The 22,499-nt window shown below is 37.4% G+C and overlaps 1 long non-coding RNA gene and 1 pseudogene across 1 annotated transcript in view; both read right to left on the bottom strand.

Moving 5' to 3' along the window:
• LOC134730602 (uncharacterized) overlaps window positions 1-22,499 on the bottom strand; it is a 619,806-nt gene that overhangs the window by 413,763 nt on the left and 183,544 nt on the right. The window lies entirely within an intron of this gene.
• LOC100992058 (protein FAM136A-like) lies at window positions 827-2,886 on the bottom strand (annotated as a pseudogene).

Below are 22,499 nucleotides of genomic sequence, written 5' to 3'. Positions count from 1 at the left end.
ATCAAAACTCCCTTCTCTTCAAGGGGAAAGTGTTACTGCAAGATTGTCCTGTCATTTTGCTACACACAACCTCAGGGCCCATCAGCCAGTAAGAGGGAAGCTCTGCTTCCCATAATTAGTGTGTCGTCACCGCTCATGTTTTTGCACGGTCTCCAGGTTGAAAGACACAGCATGTAATAATTTTAAGAAATGTACATTTACATATTGATGACCAGAAATGGGGATCCACAAGGATCTTCAAAGTTCTTATCCAAACTACTCTCCCTCCCAATTCCACATCTTAAAACGAATTTGTATACCATTGTATAAATTACACAAAATCAAGAAAACTAAGACCCAGAAATTTGTTTTTCCCTTCTAAGTGATTGACCTCTTGGATTTTGTTTCACAGCTTATAGAAAATGGTGTGATGACCCTTCTGGTAAACAGGATGTGGGCAATAAAGAGAAAATATCTCTCCTCAAACTCCATCAGGTCTAACCTGCCAGCCTATTGGTACCTGCGTAGTAAGAGTCTGGTACCTTGGAGGGCTCTGGCTTATTACAGGCAAGATCCTTACTGCCAGGACAAGCACTAGCCACAGGAACATAAGCTCTAAAACTTCCTGTAATATCTCTGATGCAATTTAGCACCACTTTTTCCCATTTCACTTTTTAGGACTGAAACATGAAAGAACCAGTGTCCGGAGGCAAGTGACATATGCCTTACACTTGTTGCCATCCTTAATTTCTTCATTCATAAACTTTGCTTAAAATACTGAAATTCCCAATTCCTTATTAAAAAATATATTCTTGCCCTCAGTCCCGATGGCCACTGGCAAGGACTTCTATTTCCCAATGGATAAGAGAGCCTCCTTCTTCTTGGTCATGGTTGGGATGAGGTGCATGTGGTCATCCACACACTTGGTCACACGACAGTCCAGCTACCGCTTCCCCGGAAGCTCCTTACTCCCAGCATCTATTGAATCTTTGGCTTTGTCGTTGCAATGTTTGGTGCACCAGGCCTGGCGGTCATGGAACTTCTCCAACTTACTGGTGACCAAGGCCTGGACTTGAGCCAGAGGTGCATGGCAGCGCTCGATGCACTGGTGCACTTACTGCATGGATGCCTAGCTGTCCTCACAACAGCTGGTGCTGCACGGGAACATAAGACTCTGCATCTTCTGGATGTTCTCTCTCTAGACTCTTCACCATGGAGTCCACCGTCTCCTGCACCCGCAGCTGCTGCAACTCCGCCATGACGACCCCGCCCTGCCCCACGCCGCACCTGGTGCTCACCAATAAGGCAATCTTAACTAGCTAAATTTAAATAGGATGTCTATGGCAGATTACAAATATAAAAATGCTTAATGTCAGGTATATTAAAAATTTGTGAAAATCATTGCCAATGATAGGGCAAGGCAAGTGTATCCAAACAAATGAGTTAATGTATGTGAAACATTTAGAACAATCCTGAACTGTTGTATATATTATTATTATTATTTCCACTCAATATTTTCCCTGTGGACATCCTTTGACTTCAGTCCTTTTGTTATGTACAAAAGTGGTTCGCACCAGGCGCAGTGGCTCATGCCTGCAATCCCAGCACTTTGGGAGGCCGAGGCGGGTAGATCACCTGAGACCAGGAGTTTGAGACCAGCCTGGCCAACATGGGGAAACCCTGTCTCTACTAAAAATACAAAAATTAGCCAGGCATGGTGGCACATACCTATAATCCCACCTACCTGGAAGGCTGAGATAGAATTCCTGAATCCAGGAGGCGGAGGTTACAGTGAGTCAAGATCGCGCCACTGCACTCCAGCCTGGGCAACAAAGCAAGACTCCATCTCAAAAAAAAAAAAAGTGGTTGCAGGTGCACTTTCAAATATCATCAGTTTGCAGTAGTCCAACTGAAGAGATTAAAAGATTCCAAATAATTCCCAAATAAATAAAAAATAGCCACAGTGCAATTATCTCTTATGGTGTCTAGAAAGGCATTCAGTGTTGCCTGTTCACTTGTCACCGCCTGTTAAAATGTCTACTCAGGCCAGGCATGTTGGCTCAGGCCTGTAATCCCAGCACTTTGGGAGGCCGAGATGGGCGAATCACGAGGTCAGGAGCTGGAGACCAGCCCAGCCAACATAGTGAAACCCTGTCTCTACTAAAAATACAAAAATTAGCCAGGTGTGGTGGCAGGCGCCTGTAATCCCAGCTACTAGGGAGGCTGAGGCAGGAGAATTGCTTGAACCCAGGAGGCGGAGGTTGCGGTAAGCCCAGATCATGCCACTGGATTCCAGCCTGGGTGACAGAGCAAGACTCCATCTCAAAAAAAAAAAAAAGAAAAAAAAGAAAAAAAAAATTGTCTACTCAGATCTGCTCATTTCTCTGACCAGGAAGGCAATGTTTGGTACACTCCAGTGTACATGCAGTCTCTCATTGCTAGTACTTGACAATATAGTTACTAGTCCTCTTCCCTCTTGCTCAGCGCCAGCTTATCCTCAGTACTATTTTACATGAGTCTCTCAGTTCATCACTTCACTCCACAGCATTTATAGGATGGGTGAGAATAGAGATAAACTTCTCCCACTTACCATCACTTGATGAACATCTGTGAAGAGATCCAATATGCCACAGGACATTAACTCGAAAACATTGTACCCAACAAGCTCTTTTGCAACCAATTTATTGAATGGGCCAAAGAGTTTAAGTAGGATTTTTTAAAAATTTTGTTCATATCTGTCCTCAAACCTGTTTTGTCGTATTTTCCTTCCCTTACCTCTTGGCCATATCTTAGATTCCACAGCTTTCTGATTACTTTCAGGCATTAGAATAGTCTCCTTTTCCATCTTCTTTCCAGTTTAATATACAACGAAGCATTCAGTTTTCACTCAATTTTAAGCTTCCACTTCCCAGCCTCACTCAGAACTGATTCTCAGTTTCACAGTAATTGGAAGCAAGGGCGTATCATGATATTTTACTATGTTTCCACCTTTCTCTTCCAACTTCATTCCTGACTCACTACACTGCCTCTAGCTCCCCCTAGACGTGGGTTGGGAACAGGGATGAATGTTAAATTGGAAAAATCTGTTTAAAATTAATGGCATCATTTGTATTTTCTCCTGGTTGTTGGAAATCCTCTGTCACGGAAGATGTCCAAACATTGGCTCTCTCACACAAGGGATGTTTTGGTGGGTTCTCTGGAGACGCTTTCCCACAGAAGCATTCAACATTACATCATTTACCAGTGAGCAACATTTTTTCTGGATGCCTTCAAGTGGCTTATTCACAGTCCCCATTTCTAATGACACCCCACAGAACCTTCATTTGCTGGGTCACCTTGCCTCACTAGACATCCTCTCTAAAGGGTTCTATTTCACTTCCTTCCACAGTGCCTTCTCTTGCTCCAGTAAGTGTACCCTTGCCCTCCAACTAATGGAGTTATTTGCTCTCACTGCAGCTTTCTCTCCTTACTTGTTCTTTAGCAGTTACTCGAGGTAGCTTTTCATAATTGAGAATCTTCTAGGTAAAAATCAAACACATTCCTTGTGCACATTCAAGCCAGGGTAAACAGATCAGCATCACCCAAGCTCATTTCCACAGCTCAGCCAACAACCACCAGGGGCAACATGGCAGTTTCCCTTCATCATAAGAAGACATCCTCCACCACTTAGCCAAATTAGAATAAAACAGTCTCCTCTTGAGTAAGCCAACAATCCTTTTCAAAGCATCTTCCTCCTATTTCTCCAAATTTATTATCTCATGTCACATTGGCTAAAGGTTATAAGATCATTTTTATTTCCACTCTTTAGCAAGTCCTTTGGAAATGTCTCTGGTCTTCAGAACAAGAGAACACTTAAAATATAGTGTTCCCAGCTTTGAAGCCTCTGCTGACATCCTGGGACAGGAGGGTCATATTTAACATTAATACTCCAGAATTGAGGAAAAATAAACATAATTTTGTGGGTTCACTTTCCCTAGTAATTAGTTTAGACTTTATTAGGAATATACCTATAGCAATTAGATATATATCAATAGCTTCAGAAGCCAAGGTAAGATATTTTCCAGGTAATAGGAGAAACAGAGAAGAAAACTTTCAAAACAAACCTGGATCCTTAGTGGCTCAATTATGTTGGATAGTTTCCTGAGCATTATTTCTCTATCCTTTCAATGCATGTGGTGGTTTTAAAATATATCTGCAAACTCCTTTATATCATACTCCTCACTTCAAGAAGTTGAGTTGAATTCCCCTCTTCTGAAATGTGGGCTGGATTTATAACAATAAACTTCAAACCAATAGATTATGGCAGAATTGATGGAATATGATGAGGCATAAAAGTCATTGAGGGTTCTTGCTCTTTCTCTTAGACCCCTTGCTTTGAAAAAAGTCAGCTGCCATGCTTTCAGGACACTCAACCACCCTATAAAGAGGTCCACGTGACAATGAACTGAGGACTCCTGTAAAGAACCATGTGAGTGAAACATCTTAGAAGTGGGTCTGATAGCCCCTGTCAAGCCTTCAGATAACTATAGCCTCAGCCAACAACTGGACTGCAGACGCCTGAGAAACTCTACACCAGAACCTCAGCTAACTTCTCTCCAATCCCTGACTCACAGAAATTATGATTTAATAAATGTTTGTTATTTTAAGTCACTAAGTTTAGGGGTAATTTGTATATAGCAGTAGATAACTAATACAATACGGCATTTTACATATTAAAATAAATTTAAAATCCCATATATTCTTTCCTGAATTCTATATGCCATGTACACCCAAAATATACCAATAATCAAATGCATGCCTTGACTCAAAGTCAGGTACTGTGATAACTTCTTTTTATAACAGTCTAGTCATTCAGCTGAGCATGATTACTAATTCACAGACCCATCAGCTGATAACCTCCCCGACTCTTGATGAAATGACTTGTTCTGTCAGGAGTTACTGAGAAGGACATACACACATTAACATAATGTGAATCTGTGTATTAAGGATCATATTTAGATTCATGGTCACATGGGCCAATAGTAAGTAATGAAGAGAAGACTCTATTGTGCAAAATTATTCCTCTGTCACTAACATTTTAAACTCAAATATTATAACATTCCTATTTTTTAGATTAATTCAGTGTTAAAATTCACATGACTTCAGTAGAGGTAGTTCTTTATGTTGTTTGAGGTAAATTATTCTTTTGGATATGAATAAAAAGTGAGATTAGAGTGTGGGCCACCAAGAAGAAAAAAGGGAAATTAATTCAAAAGCTGAGAGTGCTAAGGAAAAGTTCTCTGGCTTTCTAGACATGCTGTGGATGGCCTTGTGCCCTCTTAAGCTCTGTGAATTAGGGATCATCAGCTCCCAGAAGGCAGAGACTAAGTTGTGTGTCTGTTACGAATAGCACCTAAGCAATCCAGTCGGTGGAATAGTAAACCACAACAAAATCATTAGGCACCAGATAAAGTCAGATGTCTATCCTAATAAGCAGCTGTTAGACTTGGAACTGTCAGGAATATCGCATGTAATTTCCTGGACATTTTCATTAGGGTCACCTAGAAACCACACCAACAACAAATAGCAAGACAAAAATTTACCCGAGGCACACAACCAGACTCCTGGAATGTTGCCAGTTCCGAAACAAAGCTTGCTGCCACTCAGCTGAGCTGTATTATATATATGTGACAGAGACTGGACAGTTGAATCTCACAGCAATTTAAGATGATGTAACCACAAACAGGACAGTTGGAAGAAATAGGGCCACTGCGATTAGCTGAGTCAAAGGACATCCATTCCCTATTGGAAAGTAAAAAGCAAAGGACAAGCTATTCTTGGGATCAGAAATCAGAGATGTCTCAGAGTGCAGCTTTGACTATATGCAGAGAAGAGAAACTGTGACCTTGTGAATACAATCTCCTTCAATGTAGAGAAGTCTAACCAAAAAGTCTAGTAAGAATCTTGTTATATACATGTACATGTATGTGATAAACCGCACACGTTGTATCCCACTACTATCAGGAAGCTTCCCTGAATATATACAACAGCCACCTACATCTTTGAACCCACTTTTGGAGAATTTGTTTTCATTTTCTACTGAGTTAGATCCTATGGAATAAAAAGGGCTCTCTCTCTACATGTCAAAAACTAAAATGTTATATTAGATGATTACTAGTACCCTCATCATTCTGATTATTTGACAAAAAGAATATTTGAGACCATATGAGAATAAAATGTCATCATAAACCAATTCTTTTTAAAAAGAACTTAGATTCTAGTGAAACTATATTTGATGTGAAAACACAAAGTGGTTACAAACATGAGACATTACTTTGACGCTTCAGACTTAAAAAAAAACTGCAGATTGAAACTAGACATTACTTTACAGTGGGAAAAGCCATTAGGTTTGATTTTTGTCAACTTTATGTTCAGGCCACAGATGTTAGCATGACACTTAATATTTCTGGTTTATGGGGAAAATTAGAAAAGAATGCTCACAATTTAACTGATGTATAGCCTGTCACCTTGCTTTTTTTCATCTAAAAAATTCGAATGCAATTTTAATAACTGAAAGAATTCCATAATATTTTGATTTAGTAACTTGACAGAAGCACCTATAAAATCGTGGCCCGTTTTATCAAAATTATTCAAATATTTACTTATTGTCTGCAAACCTAAATTATATTTCCAACTTGCTGTTACTTTTCTACATTTATTCTATGTAGTTTAATAGATTTTAGAGATGAATAAGGAAGGATATGCTTTGTCATATGTATTATATTTCATAAACATACAGCTAACTTTTAAATTTTGTATTCAGGGTGGCAGTGTGGTATGCAAAATAATTTCTTGGTTTCCTGAAATCACAGGATAAAATGCTTTTGTTACTATAAATTACAGTATCCTCCAATAATTTTGTAGCTAAACTCCAAATTTGCTTCACAAAGACCAAACAGCATGTTAAACCGCTTCATGATATAGAGTTTGTTTTTCAGATATTACACATAAACAAAGCTTTATGACTTGGAGACAGTTATAGAAAGTAGTTTGCTGGTAAAGCAGAAATTCTTCAATGTGATAACTGTCTCTTGGGCTTTGTATACTTTATTTCTTTTATAGTCATAGGTAGCCCCTCCCACAATACCTCTAGTGTCAGAAATAAACCTCCCACTATACTCTTTAGCCACATTCTTAAATTCATCCCTCTCAAACTACCTCCATTTAGCATCACTATAAATCCAAGGTAAGAATAAATATATATATTTAAATTCCCTCTTAAGCCGCAGGAAAAATCAGAATCAGAAAATAGCAAGTTACAGTGAATGACTTATGGTCCAATGTGAAAATATTGAGTAAGATATAAGTAAACAAGACAGGTCCATATATGCTAATATGATAAATTGCCTGGAGGTCTTCAAATTCATTATACTCATAGAGAATAATCAGAATATAATGTGTCCTTCTAAAGAAGAATCTTAGTCTGCCTTTCAAAAATCAAAACAGACAAGTTTGCAACGAGTGAATATCTTATAACAACCAAGAACTTCACCTGGAGGACTGCAAGATTGTCTATTTCAAATCCTATTTTTCAGAAAAGGAAATACAGTCTCAGACATTTTTGTAAGTAAACAGCCTGTTTGTTAGATGTGTACTTGAGACTCGAGCGTAGGTTGCTAAGGCTTTTTTCCAATGTTCTGTCTTTAAAAATTGCTTTACTTCTCTATGTTACTGATATCTTTCGATGAACAAAATTCTTAATTTAAGTATTCTTACTAATAAGTATTTACTTATTAAAGCTTATTTTTTTGGTTATCATAAAAATGGTCTTTTAAAATTGAATTATCTAACTGCACATAAAATGCAATTCGCTTTTATGTATTGATTTTATTTCTCACAACCTTGCTAAACTTCCTAATTAATTGCAATAGTTCGTCTGATAATTCTCTTGGGTTTTCCACAGGTGTTGTTGTTGTTGTTGTTGTTTTAGTTCTGGAAGCTGGAAAGTCCAAGGTGAAGAGGCTGAATCTTGTAAGAGCCTTCTTTCTGGTGAGAACCCTCTACAGAGTCCCATGGTAGCCCTAGGGCATCACATTGGTGAAGGGGCTGAGCGTGCTAGCTCCGATCTCTATTCCTCTTTTTATAAAGCCACCAGTCCCACTCCTATGATAAATTTCAACATAAGTTTGGAGTTTTTAATCCTTATAGAAAAATTTCTCCTAGAATCTCCAGTACAATACTAAGTAGAAGTTTCAATAGTGGGACTCTTGTGTTATTCTTTCTTTAAATGAACATGTGTTAAAAAGTAGTTACATCAAGTGAGCACAACATTTCCAATTGAAATGTGTCAAAACAAAGTATCAATGAACCATGTGATATATCAGAAGGAGTTAATGAGCTGAATTATAAAATGAAAAGCACTTCAGACAAAGGATACTTGATATATAAATCTCTGTGAACAGAGACAGTGTAGTTAATAGAGCTTGAAAATCAAGAGGGAAGGGACACAAGATGATGCTTCAGCTTCAGAAGGTATAAATTGTAAACCTTGGTAACATCCATGTGGTGCTAATTCTGCAAGCTTGCAGAAAGAAAGAGCTGTGAAGATTTGGCAGCTCCATCCAGATTTCAAAGGATGTTGTTGAACTCCTAGTGGCCCAGGCAGAGACTTGTTTCAGGAGGAAGCCACTGCAGAGAGCCCTCACTGGAATAATTCTGAGTGGCATGTGAGCAGGGCATAGGCTTGGGGGTGGGGCAGGGACAGAATGCTATGATTTGAATACTTGTCCCCTTCAAACTCGTTCAAAATTTATCATGGAAATAGGATTGGTGGCTTTATAAGAAGAGAAAGAAGGATCTGAGCTAGCACATCTAGCCCCACCTCACCATGTAATGTCCTCTGCTGCCTCAGGATTCTGCAGAAGATCCCCACCAACAAGAAAGCTCTTGCCAGATAAACGCTCTCAACCTTGGACTTCCCAGATTCCAGAACTGTAAGAAATAAATTTCATTTTTTATAAATTACCCAGTTTCAAAACAAATCAACAACAATTAATATCCTCCAGTTAAGGACCGTTCTTTCCCAAATTTAGGAGCTTAAATACCCCCTGGGTTTAATGGAATACAATAATCTACTCCATTTCCTATACTTTTTCTCAATCCCTCAGTTTCTCATCCAAACCCATATGTACAGTTGTTTCTCAGTTGAAAAACAAAAGATGTCATGCATAGCAATATAAATGGATGGTATGGTAGGTAGAATAATGGCTTCCCAAAGAAATCCAATCCCCAGAACCTGTGAATATGTTACTTTATATGGCAAAGGAGACGTTTTGCTGATGTGATTCAGTTAAAGATAACAAGATAGGAGGATTACTGCATTATCTAGGTGAGCCAAACATAATCACAAGGGTCCCTAATAGAGAAAAGAGGGAGTTGGGGAAGTCAGAATCAGAATAGATGTGAGGATGCATCTCCCTGTCCACAAGCCAAAGCTTGTGGCAGCAGCCAGAAGCTAGAAAAGTCATGAAGCAATTCTCCCTTACAGCCTCCAGAAGAAATGTAGCCCTGTGGACCCATTTCAGACTTCTGACCTCCAGAACTATATGATAATAAATCTGTGGAGTTTTAAGCTACTAAATGTTTAGCTGTTACAACAGCAATAGGAAACTAATGCAGATGGTAGAGGCTGTGGGGGCTTTGAAGTTCTTATCTTCACTTCCAAAAATTGTTCTAGCCCAATTGGTGAAAACTATCTTGCTAAAAATAAAATGCATTTTTGTTTATTTTTAAGAAATAATTAATCTATGCCTGTTCAGTTAGATGAAGCAAGCCTTTATTGGATGCTTAGATTCTAATAACCATGCTCAGGGAATGAGTTTGGTTAAGGACTTTATGATTATTCAATCCAGAGTGTATGCTTTATTAATCTGGTTTACTTCAGGTCAACAAATAGTTATGGACTGTGTAGTATTTGTACTGATTGTATAAAGATTTACAATTTGCCATGGTTCTCACAGAAATAAGAAAGGGAGACAAAAGTTTCCTATAAAAAAGGTGAAGAAAATTCCATGAAATTGGGCTCAACTTTGGTTTGAGTCATGATGGATTCTAACAGGTTGTTTATAAAGCATATCAGCATGGATTTAGTTACATCATTGATAACTATGTAAATGAGAAATCTTATGTAAATCACAATACAAACAAAGCCATGGTGTCATTTAAAAATATTTGTCATGGCTCCAAAAATTAAGGACATTCCTAATCAGGAAGACAACATCTAAACAAAATATTAAGAATACAAAATATCATTATAATAAAGTAAGCACTATGAAAGAAATGGTCAGTGAAAATTTTGGCAGAGAATAGAAGAGAAGCATTCCTGAAACAGGTGTTGCCTGAGCTGGAATGAAAACAAAGAAATGCACAAAGACAGAAAACTCAAGGTGCTTGAGGGAGTCACAGGAAATTCAGCATCCATGTAGGATACTAAGTTAAGAAAAGGAAAAAGAAGAGCCAAAAGGATACTTAAAAGATGGACACAGAGAGACAAACGGGGCTACAGAAATTCCAGCATGTCACGTAAATAGATTTTACTTTATCTTGTAGGTAATGGAATGCTTTGAATGATTTTTAAGCAGTGGGTTGACAGCATCTGATTTGCATTTTATATACATTCCTCTGATGTCAGAGTAGAGACATATCTAAGAGAGCAGGACCAGTAACATAGCCAATCAAATGCTACAAGTATCTAGATCAGGCTAGGGCAGTGGCAAGCAGAGATGGGAAGAAGCAGATTTGATAAACGATTACAGAGATAGGTCAGCAGGATTTGGAAAGAAATTAGATTGATAGTGGAGAAAAAGGAAGGGCCTAAGATTATCCCTAGTTTGGCCATTTGATTAGTAGGTTGGGTTATAATTGAAGCAGGAAATGCAGAAAGGGGAAGAGTTTAAATTTTGGTGAAGGCGAATAATGAGTTTCTTGTGGCGCATAGTAAGTCCCAGGAAGAATGTTGCCCCTGGTGTGTGAAGGGATAGAAAGAAAGAACAAGTCCCTAACTGAGCTGTTGTGACCAAAGCCTGTGACCCAGAGTGGTTTTTACCTTCAGAAGTTTTCCTGAGAGATTTTTTTTCTTTTTCCCCTTGTCTCGCCTACTTTTTCTGTTTGCCTTTGCTTTAAAAAAGTTAAGAAGAGGTTTTGAACAGCTTGCCAGTGCAATTCTCTGTATAACTAAATCAAGCATCCAGTGGCTGATAGACAGAAAGGAAACCTGAGTATTGCACATTTACCAAGAAAATATATGGGGCTGGGCACAGTGACTCATGCAGGTAATCCCAGCACTTTGGGAGGCTGAGGCAGGAGGATTGCTTGAGCCCAGGAGTTCGAGATCAACCTGGGCAACATAGCAAGACCCTGTCTCTACAAAAATAACAATAAAAAATTAGCCAGGTATGGTGGTGCACACTTGTAGTCACAGCTACTCAAGAGGCTGAAGCAGGAGGATCAGGAGCCTGGGAGGTTGAGCCTGAAGCGAGCCGTGATCACACCACTGCCCTCCAGCTTGAGCTACAGAGTGAGACAGTCTCAAAAAAGAAAGAAAGAAAATATACACATGTGGTTTATAAATGAAGGAGATGGGAAGTGTTAAATAAATTGTAGAGTGGCTATAAACTTTGCTCTTAGTGTAAGAGTTTATTCTAGAGGATTGAGCTTCTAATTGGCAGTACTTAATGGTTTCCAGCTGAATATCCTGCTATTGTTTAATTGCTTGTTTAGATTCTTCATTTGTATTAGAGTCTCAAAGGTAGTAAAAGACTCTAATTATTTGACATATGCAGCAACAAATATTCAAAAATGTAAAGCTTAATATGAAAACAATCCAAAAAAATTATGGCCAGATAAGAATCCAAATGTGAAAATCTGCTTCAGTCTCAGGGATACTAAAGTGTCCTACATAGCATGACATGCTAATTAAGAAATTCTTCAGAAAGCAAACTAAACACCTTACAAATAAAATTTAAAATTTTATAAATTTTAAAGTCTTAAATTAGCAATTTAAATAACTCTTCTAAAAAATTAAGAAACACAGTGTAGTACAGTGATAGAAGTCATATTTTATGGCTCTTTTTTCTATGCAGGATATTAAACCTGGTTTATTTTCAAATAATTTTAGAGAACCCTGTCTCCATCAGTATCCTGTTTCAGTGTTCCATCACAGGAACATCTCCTTAGGTCTTGTTTCTCCTATGTATTTTTCTTAGATTATCTGAACTCTGACATGCTAAATGCATAGAAAATGATCGCTGAGATAATTTTTTATAATTTAATAGTTAGCAAGCCAAAGCTATATCTAAACATTCCCCTTTAGAGTAGCTCATTGTAATCTGAATAAAGGCTTTCTATTTTATATAGGATGTAATGTTATTAGAAAGAGATAATTTATTTTTACTATTTTTACACTTAAGTGTCTTTCAGAAACAGAATGGACTCTGTTCCATTATTATGGTTGTATTAAGAAAAAAAAAAAATACCCCCAGAGCAAGTGGCATGAAATAACCTAGCCTCAGCTAGAAAACTTGAAGGCTGAGGTCTGGAATAAAATGAGATCATTTACTCACATGTCTGACACATGATGTTGGCTGTCAGCTGAGAATTTAGCTGCAGCTGTAGCCTGGAAGAGCTATACATGGCCGCTCCATGTTGCCTAGCCTTCCCCACAAATTAGTAGCCAGATCCCAAAGGTAAACATCCCAAGAAAGACCAAGGAAGAAGCCACATCATCTTTTATGATGTAGTCTCAGAAGGCACACAGCATTATTTCTGTCACATTCTACTGGTCCAAGCATTTACAAAACTCCAACCAGATTCAAAGACAGAGACTATCATTCCCAACATAGGTTAGACAACGTCATTTATTGTTGTCACATTGCAAGAAGAGCATGTGGGTGGGATGGGCTATGTATTAGTGCAGCCCTTTCTAGAAAATACAATCAGCCACAGGCTGGATTCCAGCAAGAATGTGTCACACATCAAAGACATCGTTGCCAGAAAATAACAATGTTTAACTAATATCAGTAGGCTTAGATAGAGTAATAATGTAAAGAAGAGAAACATCTTTCTTATTTTAAATTTTATTTATGCAGTATCCACAGCAAAAAAAAAAATACACAATTATGCAGGATTTTTCATAGATAGTATGTGAATATAAATTTTGAAACATAAATAATTTCAATTTGAAGAGAACATTCCAATAAACCATGTGTACACAAGCATATAAACAGCTGCCACTATACAGCTTGAAGAGTAAACAGTGAGATCACTAAAGGGATGTGAAAAGATAGAAGCTTCTGTTAACCAATTACAAAAGTGAGGGGGTGCATCTTCAAATGCTGATGAGGATTTTTACAGATTCTTACAGGAAGACACTGCAGAATTTGTTAACAAATAAATTGAACTGCTGTGTTCAAATTGAACTGCTATGTATCCAATCGACTTGGATTGAAAAGATTCCAGTATTTTTTGCTTTCTGAAATTACCAAAATTTATTATGTCATGGAAACGTAATCTCTATTTTGCTCAACTCTATTAAGGCTGGGTACTAAAAATAAGCCACAAAAATTAAAAATTAAAAAAAAAGATGAGAGGATTACTCTTTCTGTTAACTGTGTAAAACGTGTAGTTCATAGTGGGCAATCAGACTCACAATACAGTTTGCTCCTGTGTAATACAAATCATAATTGAGGGCTATTGTTTTATGTACCCAGAATGCCCCTAGTTCCAATGCCTTCTTTTGAGAGCTTCCTCAGCCCTTTCTCCACCTATATATACTTTTTCTGGGAATGATTAAATTCTTAAAAGACTTCAACCTTCTGGCCAAAATTGATTGATACTGAAATGAAATCTGACCTAAGCCATGACAAGGAAACCATTTTTCTGGATTTGGAGACCTGAAATCAAAGAAGTCATCTGGTGGCAGGAGCTCTAATACATAAAACTGGGAGGTGTGAGTTGCCATGTTTTCAACCACAAAAGCTACTCTACTGCAACTAAAGAATGAAGCCAAAGTAGAAAGAAAAGTGGAAATGGAGAGACAGAGTCCTGATATCACTGGAGTCCTGGATGCTCTTGAGAACTAATCACATAATTGCCCTCAGATTCTGTGATATGCCCCATTGATTAACCAGAAATTATTCACTGGGATACAAAGAACAGAAAACTCAAACAACAGCAGCTTCATTTTTTGTTTGTTTGTTTGCTTTTTCTTTTTTTCAAATTCCGTGATGTCCAGAGCTGAAGTAAGGATGCCATCTAGGACCTAAGTTACCTCCATCTTCCCTGTTCTACCACACTTAGCATAGAAGAGCATTTGTCATAATAAAGAGAATGCTGCACCTCTTAGGTTTGGTGAGACCCTGAAAGGCAATATATCTGATTTTCAGGCAGAACAGAATAAAGAATAGCTAAAGGGCAAAGTGTAAAACCCTTCTCTTTTTGAAATTTTATTTGAGAGAATGGGTCTTCCCAGGGACTCCCACCAGAGCACATGGTCACTCCTAGCTTACCAGAGGCTGAAATTTCTAATTTTCTGGTTTTCTACCTTAAGAATTTGGACCTCATACATTACTAGCACATAGGGAAGATGTTCAACATTTTTGATTGTGCAGAAATGAAAAATATCTACTACCCCCTAGTATACCTTGACTAATCTATCTGTCATTAAACTTAATTTGAGTTTCTGAAACTTATGGGGCTAATTTCTTTTATTTATTTCTAAAGTTTATAATGGCAACCTCACTGTATCTTGTTTCTCTGTCATCTTGATATCTCAACTCTCACACATAAAAAGCAATAGCTAAAATGAACATCTTAAACACAAGAGTAGTAATATCTTGAGTAAATATTTTTTGAGTGAGTGAAGGAAGGGGCTTAAATATAGACCCAAATTTTAATAACAAGGTTTCTTGTAAGTCTAGCTTTCACAAGCCCTTCTCCTCTTATAAGACATTACCTTTTCCTCTGAAAGGATGTTATATACCATCTGGTGTTTTTTGTACCACAAGAGAAGAATGCGACATGGTGTGTGGTGCAAGGTGAGCCTCCAACAAATGTTAGCTCTCACTGTTAAATCTGTCTCTGTGCCTGAGCTCTTCTAGCAGCTCCATATTCTTTTCTCCAATTACATCTTGGACATTTTTTGCTTGAACACCACCACCATGCAAACTAAAAACTGTTCATCATCTTTCCACAAAAGGTAGACTTTCTTACAAATTTCTGTGAAACACAATGACCGCAGTCACTAGGCTTGGCATTATGCCCATTGCTGAGGCCTCTTCAGCCTTCTTTCTTTCTTCTCCTCTTACAAACCACTTGTCCTGTGACTTGATTTTAGGCTGCCCATTTTTCTCTGTCCCAATACCTGGAATGCATGCCTTCCTAGGCTAACTAGCTTCTAACTTGCGACTTGGTCTTCACCATTTTTTTTCATGCATATTTGGACCCTGTTACATGCCTCTGGCCTTCAATACTCCAACACAATAGTTCCAAAAAGATTACCTGCTCAGAGTAGTCCTCAATCCTATTCTTCCTGAATTGTCTGTAATGTGGGAATTCTAATTTACCACCCTATAGATTTTTACTCTCTGGTCATACAGCCACAACCCTTCATCCTTTCTCATGCTCTTGTTTCATGTCACCTTCATTAATTTCCATATGACCAGCAGAACAAGCTACTTAATTTGTAGGGCCCAGTATAAAATGAAAATGTTGAGTTTTCTATTTAGAAATTATTCAGAATTTAAAGATAGCTACAGCAGAGTATTAAATGAAGTATGGGGCCCTTCTAGTGTGGAATCTTGTGTGACCCCATAGGTCTCAGGCCCATGAAGCCAGCCCCGATTATGAGTCTATTCAAGGGCTTTTTACCACACATTTTTCTCTTACTGAATGTACTTTCTAGCTGGTTTCTCTGACAGTAGCTCTCTAGTTGTCTTATAAATATATATATTTTTTAATTTCAGTGGTTCCCCATCCACTAGTCACTCGTCTTTACTCCCTGGTTAAATTACCTATACTTCCTCTGAAGGACCATAGCTTTCATAGTCTGTGCCACATAGGAGACTGTCTTGGCAAAAAAATCTACTGTCTGGCATGTAGTTTTTTTCTATGGGAGATTGTTGGCCTCCTCCATCATAAGATTTGGCTCTATTTTTATCTCCCTAATACTCCTGATATGTAATGCATTTAATACCTGCATTGATTGTCTAAAGGGTTTTGAGTCTAATTACTTTCCGTATACTATACAAAGAAGGCCTTTAACTCCAGACATTTAAATGACTGTTTTTCCAGGAAAGGTCTGAGAGGGCACTTCTGCTTATTCTTTGCTTTAGAATAAGACTGACCAAGATGCCCATGTATAGTGTGCAGAGAGAGAGGGAAAGAAAAATAGAAGAAAAAAACTGGAGATATTCCCAGTTCCTCCTAAATTGGTAGATATCCTGGCTTTTTAATTTATTAGTAGTGCTTAGGCTTTAGATATATATGAATCTGCCTGTAAACACAAAATGCATTCCAAGTGAAATGGGCTGGTCAGTTGCATATTAATGAATTTATGGTTTCTGTTCTCATCTATTAGTGAAGATAACTATAAGTGGAATTTATAAAATGAACATAAAAAGAAATGAATGAATTAGTAAAAGTCTTATTTCTTCTTATTTATTAGAGAATTGGATAGTGTCTAAAATGTGTATTCAGCAACATTGGGACTTTTATTTATTTATTCACCATGTATTAATTACTATTAGTGGAATTGGAATTTAAAAATTAATAACATATGGTATCTGATTTCTGCATATCAAGAGAAATAAAATCTTATGTCTTCTAGAAGACATGGGTCCTTTTCTCTGATATCGGAGGTAGTCAGAGTGGTGGCAGCAACAGAAATAAATTATTTTGGAACTGAACAAAAAATAACAAGAGCAAAGGTGATGAAAAGACCTTCCCAGGTGATGGAATACAGCCTTCCTCTACTCCGGGAGAAACTTTTGCCGAGAAACAAGCAACTGCAGCAGCCAAGAGCTGCTAGGTAGAAATTTCAGTGCAGACCCAGAACATCTGTTTGGGAGTGTCATCTGCATGGGAGACATTAAAAGCAGGGGAATAAGGACAAGCAGGGCCAGAAAGATGCTAAATTTACCATAAATGTGGAATCCAGGTATTAGGAAACAGAACTGCCTCTGGGAGTTTTCTCAAATTAGGAAAAAATGTAATACTCTCCCAAGTCAATTTCATTTATTTTCACTTAGAATGAATCGCCAATGCTGTACCCCCTGGGAATCTTTATAAAACTGGCTCATCCTCACAAAGAATCTTATAATCATACAAAAGAGTAAAAGACACAAAATGACTGTTAAGAAGAATGAGCTTTTAATAGGCAAATAGTTGACTATCCCTAAAATGCCATTAGAAGAAATATTATCTCTCATTTTCTCTGCCTCCCCACTTCCTGAACTAAAAAGAAGAATAATAGTGAAGTGGAGGGAGAAGAGGACAATCTCTGCAATTAGAAAGCAAAGGGAGACTTCCTTTTTCCCTCTGCCTCAATCATAAGTTTGATAAGCTTGCCTTCCATGGCCTTATCTAAGTCATCAATAAACATGTTTAATAAAACAAAGCCACGGGCAAAGCCTCAAGTTACAACACTAGAAATTCTCATTATTCAAGATAATTTGGATTCAGTTGTTCAACCAGGTGAGACTCTAACTATATTTCTGGTCAAAAGTGGATAATTGATAAAAGAGGTGGTCAACCTCTTGATCAGGATAGCGATTACATGGATGTGATCTTCCTTATTAAGCTGTACCCTTCTTGTAGGTTTGTATAATGTACTTCAATTTAAAACTTAAAAATTAATACCACGGTATTGCAAAATACAAAAACAAAAAGAAAGAAAGAAAGCAAACACACTGGCACTCTCCTAAAAAGGTCACTGACAAAAATGACACATTCTCCAATAATAGGTGAATATCATCAGTCCCATTAGAATGTTTTCATGAAACATACAACATTAGCCATTTAACATTTTAAGAAGCGTGGGATGAATTGAAAAGAAGGAAGAATTCCAAGATAAAGGTCAAAGATAACCAGATGTGAATTGGGACCCCCATAAGGCCCAGGGAGGCTGGCATATAATGCATCAAGATTTAAAGGACTGCCTCTGGGAGTCACTCAAATGAAGAAAGTGTTTGAGATGTGGCAATAAGAGTGAGACAGGTACCCTGAATCCAACATCATATTCCCATTCCTTAAAGAGGAGATAATCAAAGAACAGGTTTCATGGAATCTGTGGTGTTAAAGCTCAGACCCCATGTGGGACACCTCTCTTGCCTGAAGGAAGGCAACTGAGGAACTAAGGCTTATAGGAAGGCTTACAGGGTACATTTTAACATGGCTTTCAGAATTGTTTGGGGGGTGGGTGGAAGAAGATGGTTTGCTAATTTTAAAATTTTGTTTTATTTGGCTTTTGGAGAACCGTATAATTTCAGGAGCATTTGTGGCTCTCTGGCCCCAAATGGCCACTGTTGTGTCTGAGTAAAAATACAGTGGAACTTAAGGAGAGCGGAAAGCTCTTATATGTCATTTATTCAACTTTAAAAGCTGGAGAGCAGTTCCAAAGTGTCCGAGAGCCAGCTAACCACAACTTTGCTGCAATTATTGTGGCATGGCAACAGGGAAGAATCTATACTAAAACAAGATCAATAATTAATTTAGCGAGGTTCTAACAAGGGAGGCTTGCTAATTAAATGTCCCTTGTTGCAGAGTTATACCTGTATTTTTCTGACACTGAAAGATACAGACCAACAGAGGTGAAAAAGAGAGGTAAACAGATAAGCTCACTAGGTCAGTTGTCCCATCCTATGTCAAATGTCCCCATGGACCTTTCACTGGGCCACTCTCATTTCCAGAAAATAAATGGCAAAGCCAAGGCTAGAAAGGGAATCCCCTTATTCTAAGGCCCAGTGCTCTTTCCACTGCATCGCTATACCTTAATCCGGTCTTGCTAAAATAATAAAACATTTATGAAAGAGTAAATCGGCCTAAGAAAATATATACAGAATTCATGTCAATACAACAAATTATTACCATTAATTTTATCTAGCACTATACTAACCACCATCCCTCCAATCCTGAACATCTCCTGGACAATTTAATTCCCTAAGATTAAAAACTATGTAAAACTTAGCATTAGTTGTGCACCTTCTATATGCTAGACACAGTGTTATTTGCTTTATGTATCTGATTATCACAGTCAGGTCTTTTATAATCCCAGTTTATAAGCTAAGCCTGCTGAAGTCAAATGACTCTCATAAGAGAATAGTGGAGACAGAGTTAGGTTGCTTGACTGTAGGATCCATGTTGCTAACTAGATCTTTACAGCATCTGTTCTAACCCTCAGTAAGGCCCCTCCATCCTGAATACATTCATTGGTTATACTTCAAAACCAATAGAAGTCACTGGACAAGTGAAATAAAAGTTAAAAACCACTTAAAACATTTAGTTAAAAACACAAATACTGTGCATTAATAAATGTAACTGCATACCTGGAATGCAATCTATAAATACCCAACAATCCATTGTTTTTGCATATAAAACCATGCAGTTGTCAAGCTGGTACCATTTGTACAGGTTTCAATGTTTACCCGCTGCATTTCTCAATGTAAGAATCAAGAAAAAATGTGAGCTAAACAAATCACATGGATTGCAAAAATCAAACATTTGTGAAATGGTATCTCACTGTGGTTTTGATTTGCATTTCTCTGATGGCCAGTGATGATGAGCATGTTTTCATGTGTCTGTTGGACGCATACATGTCTTCTTTTGAGAAGTGTCTGTTCATATCCTTTGCCCACTTTTTGATGGGGTTGTTTGTTTTATTCTTGTAAATTTGTTTGAGTTCTTTGTTGATTCTGGATATTAGCCCTTTGTCAGATGAGTAGATTGCAAAAATTTTCTCCCATTCTGTAGGTTGCCTGTTCACTCTGATGGTAGTTTCTTTTGCTGTGCAGAAGCTGTTTAGTTTAATTAGTTAGAATGGCGATCATTAAAAAGTCAGGAAACAACAGGTGCTGGAGAGGATGTGGAGAAATAGGAACACTGTTACAATGCTGGTGGGACTGTAAACTACTTCAACCATTGTGGAAGTCAGTGTGGCAATTCCTCAAGGATCTAGAACTAGAAATACCATTTGACCCAGCCATCCCATTACTGGGTATATACCCAAAGGATTATAAATCATGCTGCTATAAAGGCACATGCACACATATGTTTATTGCAGCACTATTCACAATAGCAAAGACTTGAAACCAGCCCAAATGTCCATCAATGATAGACTGGATTAAGAAAATGTGGCACATATACACCATGGAATACTATGCAGCTATAAAAAAGGATGAGTTCATGTCCTTTGTAGGGACATGGATGAAGCTGGAAACCATCATTCTCAGCAAATTATTGCAAGGACAAAAAACCAAACGCCACATGTTCTCACTCATAGGTGGGAATTGAACAATGAGAACACTTGGACACAGGAAGGGGAACATCACACACCGGGGCCTGTCATGGGGTAGGGGGAGGGGGGAGGGAAAGCATTAGGAGATATACCTAATGTAAATGACAAGTTAATGGGTGCAGCACACCAACATGGCACATGTATACATATGTAACAAACGTGCATGTTGTGCACATGTACCCTATAAATTAAATAAAAAATAAATAAATAAATAAATAAATAAAAATCAAACATTTGTGGCAGCATTAAAGCCACTGGAATGGATATGCATATCACCTTCCAAGATTATCATTCCTGTCATGACTGGTTTTAATAGCCTATATGTTCTTCTAAATAAATGTTGATTTTTCTAAAACTACAAAATGATTAGTTGATAAATGTTTAAAGAAAAATATATTTGGGCACCATGAAAAAAACAGTCTAGTAATTTTCCATCAGATAAATTTTTCCAAAGCTTTATTTGTTCTCAGATAATACAGAATGTTTTAGATTTTAAATTTCGGACTTGGCATGTCCGTACCTCAGTGAGAAACCTATTCTTTTGAAAGGAAAAGCTTTGTTAGCAGAGTGAACCAAAAGCATAACTATAATGAAAATTATACTCTCCTTTAGATAGAAATCTATGCCATACATAGCTATCTGCATGGTGTGGTTTGACGCATACCAAAAAAAAAAAAATACAAATTATAACAAAAATCTTTTTGTCACTTTCCTGTCTCAGTGCCAAAACTGTCACTGTCAGTCACTGCTCTGGATTGGATAAAAGACAGTTGTTAATTAGCATTGTTGCCTTTGAGGAAAATAGTAGCTGTTAGCTATCAATAAGAAATACCTTGCAGATGGTTAAACTACAACATTAGCCCCCATGAGAGTGAGACATAGCATATTTAAATATTGATAAATGGAAGCAAAGTTTGGAAGCATAGAAAATCAATAAAAAGAAGTGAATAAGTCTACTAGGGAGTCAGAACAGCATTAAAGACACTTTCAACAAGTAATTGCTAATTTACTTTCAGTTGTAATTGTGCTTTTAAATCTTGTCTATAATACAACACACTTTTAGTTATTAATGTTGTTAGGGTACTAGAAAAAAACCACTTGTGGGATGATTACTATAATATTTAAGATAAGCAAAAAAACTAGTTTTGATATTAAATATCAGAAGTTTTCAAGTTAACTGAAATATTAAAGTTAATATTAAAATAAAATATAAGACTATTGGAGATCAGAATTTTTGGCAGGAGACACCAATTGATAAACTCTGTAATAGAGATACTGATACTTGGGCTTCTCAGTTCTTGGTCAAACTGTATAAAAGAAATTCAGCTAGACTGCTAGACAATTTTAAAAAAGAATTAAAATAGGTATCCCTCTCAAACTTTTAGTCAGGCTAATAAAACGTGTCGTTGAGGATAAGCTTTAAAACAAATGAGGAAAAACATAAGAAATGGTCAAGCATTTGTCCCTGAACTCCCTATCCCACTATTAGAAATGTATGGCTAACATTTGTTCACAGGTGACTGATTCCAGAACTTACTTCACTCTTGGAAGTCATAAAACATTTTTTCTCATTTTCCTGTAATAGTTACTTAGAGAATGGTTCTCTTCTGCAATAAGTCAAAAAGAATGCAGATACCCTGCCAAAGAATGTTTCCAAGATGATAGAAAACCAAACTATTGGTTATCAGAACAGGCTTTTTTAGCTTATCTGACATTGTGATTGCTTTGTAAGGTCCACTTGGAAGTACTTATCCAATGAAGAATGTAAGCTCTATATCCAGAAATAAAGACAAAGTGGTACCAAAAATCAAATCATACCAGATACTGCAGTATCATCACTGGCAGGTAGAATGCGGGGGTGGAAAATGCTTATTAAAGCCTGGTGCCTGTCAGACAAATAAGTTATTTGTTATTGTATTGTTGTTACTGATTCTAAAACAAGAAGGCTTGAGTCTACATTTTAATATTGCCTAAA

Source organism: Pan paniscus, chromosome 5 (genome assembly GCF_029289425.2).
Source record: "Pan paniscus chromosome 5, NHGRI_mPanPan1-v2.0_pri, whole genome shotgun sequence".
Classification (NCBI taxonomy): domain Eukaryota; kingdom Metazoa; phylum Chordata; class Mammalia; order Primates; family Hominidae; genus Pan; species Pan paniscus.
This window is presented reverse-complemented; position numbering and strand designations above follow the sequence as displayed.